Raw genomic sequence first — 4,362 nt, forward strand, 5'->3', positions numbered from 1 at the left:
CGGGTGGCCAAAGGATTACCCTCTGGCCTTGGCGGATCAGGAGAAACCCTCCGCGACGACACTTCAGGGTCGCCTGCCTCATGAGGCGGGGTGGCTGGGGGAGGTGTTTCGCTCTCCATCATCTCCGGAAGAAGATCCCCTGAAGACGAACTCTGTCGAGAAGGGCTACGATCCGAACTGCAAGATATACGCTTCGGTTATTATCTTCAAAAGTAATGAGATATTTTTACTATTAAGTACCTTTTCACTTACAGCTCGGTAGAGGGCTGATCCCCTTGTGGACACTGCGCGGCAAGGATACCCTCCGAGGCAGGACTCCGAGGCAGGACCCTCTGGTGAAGATTTCTTCCCCCATTTGGAAACCTTTGTTTCCGGGTCTTCAGAGGTGGTCCTCTTCCTTCCTTGGGGAGAGGGGATTTCAGATCCTTCTCCCTGGTTGTCCTCCTTCGCGGAGGTGCTAATTCCTCCAGTTTGGATGAATGATGTGTGAGGCCTGCTTTCAGCCTCTTTATCCCCCTTCATCTTCCCCTGAGGGCGTCTGACAAGGCGCCAGCTCGAGCATTCTGTCTAGTACTGGATTGGCCAAGTCTTCGGGAAGGGGGGCCGAACACCTGATCATCTTCGCCTTTGTTATCCAGTCTTGGTCAAAGAGCGACTTCTCATAATGATGTTATGATAAATAGAAAGACAGTGTGTTCGGCCATGAGATTACTTACTTGGGTGTCGAGGAGATTACAGCTCAGGCCCGCATCCTCGGTGGTGTCCGGACACTCTATTTGGGGTCTGAAGAACAATTTGTACATCTCTTCGAGCGTCATGCCGAGGAAGTGTTGAATAGTTTGCGGTCCTTCCGGGTTGAATTCCCACATACGGAGGGGTCGACGTTTGCAAGGCTGGAGTCGACGAACTAGCATGACTTGCATTACCTTGACCAGGCTGACATCTCTCTCAAGGAGATCTCGGATGCGACTCTGCAATACCGGCACATCATTTACTGCCCCCCAGTTCAGCCCCTTGTTGATCCATGACGTCAGTTGTGGTGGGGGGCCTGAGAGAAAGGCAGGAGCGGCCACCCACTTGGAACTCCAGGGAGCTGTGATATAGAACCACTCCCGCTGCCACAAACTGGACACCTCTGGGAAGGAACCTTCTGGCCATGGAGCATCAGCGCTTTTGCTTATTACGGCACCTCCGCACTCTGAGTGCCGCCCCTCGATCATCTTCGGCTTCACATTGAAGGTCTTGAGCCACAGGCCGAAGTGTGGGGTAATGCGGAGGAAGGCCTCACACACGACGATAAACGACGAGATGTGAAGGAGGGAATCCGGGGCCAGATCATGGAAATACAGTCCATAATAGAACATGAGCCCCCTAACAAAGGGATCCAGAGCGAGGCCTAGCCCTCAGAGGAAGTGAGAGATGAACACAACACTCTGTGCGAGATTTCAGCGGTCAGATACCTCGCCTCTCTCAGCTTCTTGATGTCTTCCTCTGTGATAGAGGAAGGCATCCACCGACCTTGGAGGTTGGGTCCGGACATGGTTGAAGGTCCGAAGCGCTTGACCCGACCCTTGGGTGTTGGAACTCGAGGCGGGGGAAGGATTCGATTGAGCACGAGAGGGAAAAAGGATAGGCCTCAGCCTCTTTATAAAGAGGATGCATATCAAGCGTCCTCCTCGTGGCCGTTTGGGACTTGCCTAAAATCGAGGAGTCATACTAACATGCACGATTGGGTTACCCACGTCCGTATTGATGAGAATCCCGTAATAAGGGGGACACGATCTCTGCTTTGACAAGACGTGTCAAGAAAACCGCCTCGCAATATGTGCAGCGCTGGTTGAGAAAAACGGTTCAAATAAAGACCGAGCCATGGCATGATGTCATTCTGTCAAAATGTGTCAGCATATTAGATTTGTAGAAATATTATTCTCTCTACGGTGGTATGTGGAACTTGTTTTGCAGAGCCGGACACTATCCTTGTGTTCAAAATCTTCTATGGAGTATTCAGAGGAGGAACCCGCCTTGCAATGCCGAAGACAAAACTGCACGCCAGACTCATCGTCATTGAAGCCTGGTTCAGGGGCTACCGAGGGAGTCCTGGATTAGGGGGTCTCCGGACAGCCAAACTATATCCTTTGGTCGGACTGTTGGACTATGAAGATACAAGATTGAAGACTTCGTCCCGTGTCCGGATGGGACTCTCCTTGGCGTGGAAGGCAAGCTTGGCAATACGATATGTAGATCTCCTCCCTTGTAAACAACTCTGTGTAACCCTAGCCCCCCTCCGGTGTCTATATAAACCAGAGGGTTTAGTCCATAGGACAACATACAATCATACCATAGGCTAGCTTCTAGGGTTTAGCCTCTACGATCTCGTGGTAGATCAACTCTTGTAATACTCATATCATTAAGAACAATCAAGCATGACATAGGGTATTACCTCCATCAAGAGGGCCCGAACCTGGGTAAACATCGTGTCCCCTGCCTCCTGTTACCATCCGCCTTAGACGCATAGTTTGGGACCCCCTACCCAAGATCCACCGGTTTTGACACCAATGGTACGGTTAAGACGTTCGGACACACCATTAAGTTGTGGTGTTCCAGGTGGCGCGAGTTGTGAAACTATTCCGCATTGTTTTAAATGAAGGCCAAACTCGTAACTCAAATATTCGCCTCCGTGATGTTATGATGATTCTCCACTTCACTCTGAAATTCTTTGAACTTTTTAAATGTTTCAGACTTGTGTTTCATTAAGTAGATATACCCATATCTGCTTAAATCATCTGTGAAGGTCAGAAAATAACGATACCCGCCGCGAGCCTCAACACTCATCGGACCGCATACATCGGTATGTATTATTTCCAATAAGTCATTAGCTTGCTCCATTGTTCCGAGGAATGGAGTTTTAGTCATCTTGCCCATGAGGCATGGTTTGCAAGTATCAAATGATTCATAATCAAGTGATTACAAAAGCCCATATGCATGGAGTTTCTTCATGCGTTCTATACCAATATGACCTAAACGGCAGTGCCACAAATATGTTGCACTATCATTATCAACTTTGCATCTTTTGGCATCAATATTATGAATATGTGTATCTGATGAGGACATCAATACCACTGTTACACCCACAGCCCCTACTGCTACATATACTGGACCAATTACTAGAGCTCGCACACGCCAATTAAATTATCAGGTACTTTCGTTTCTTGGTAATGATTCTAATGTTCATGAAAATATGATGCTGCCTAAATTGGATACATTTGTTTTGCTTACAAATGAAGGGCCTGGAGTGGATAAGAGGGATGAACACTGGAGCAAGACCAATCATGGAGATGATGGCATGCGCAAGGGGAACAAGAACATGGTTGCAAGTGATGATTTCAGGACTTTGAAGCCACCATAAGGAGTGCATGAAGCCTTGGACGAAATATACAAGATGCCACTTCATAAATTTCCTCCAGAAGCTATTCTAGGTGCTGCGTCACCTTATTATTGGGCCAGGCCCATGTATTTTCGAAATACTTAAGTATAGGCTATTTTTAGAGTCCGTATGTGTGGGGAAACATGAGTTAGGGTTGGTTTCGGACCCCTCCTCCAAGGGCCACGAAATTTCCTCCTCTTTCCTCCATATATACAGCCCTTAGGGCATCGTTTAGACTTTGGATTTTGTTTAGATTAAAGTTCGCCATAGTTGCAACTTCGTGTACTTTGTTTGTGTTCAACGAGCAGACAAAGGCGTCACAGAACCCCACCTTGATCAATAAAGCTTTCCTCTTATATTCGCAATATCCAGATTGCAATCTTAGTTTCTTGCTTGTTCTTTGTTTGCCTGCAGGAAACAGACCTTCGTGGTCAGGTTGATCGTGCTCCGCGTGATCAATAACCTCTCGGAGTTGGTTTAGCAATTGCTAAGGCGCGACGTCTTCGCACATTCGTAGTCGAATCGTCAAAGTCGACTTCCTCCAAAACGATAGCCACTATCTCATCGAAATACGGAACACCTTTTCCTGTATTAGTATCACCACAATCGAGATTCAATAAAAATAGACCAGTCTTCAAGGGTGCATGACCATACAAGATATTACTTATATAAATAGAACAACCATTATTCTCTGATTTAAATAAATAATTGTCTCGCATTAAACAAGATCCAGACATAATGTTCATGCTCAACGTTGGCACCAAATAACAATTATTCGGGTCTAAAACTAATCCCGAAGGTAGATGTAGAGGTAGCATGTCGACGATGATCACATCGACCTTGGAACCATTTTCGACGCGCATCGTCACCTCGTCCTTAGCCAATCTTCGTTTAATTTGTAGCCCATGTTTCGAGTTACACATATGAGCAACCGAACC

Source organism: Triticum aestivum, chromosome 1A (assembly GCF_018294505.1).
Source record: "Triticum aestivum cultivar Chinese Spring chromosome 1A, IWGSC CS RefSeq v2.1, whole genome shotgun sequence".
NCBI lineage: Eukaryota > Viridiplantae > Streptophyta > Magnoliopsida > Poales > Poaceae > Triticum > Triticum aestivum.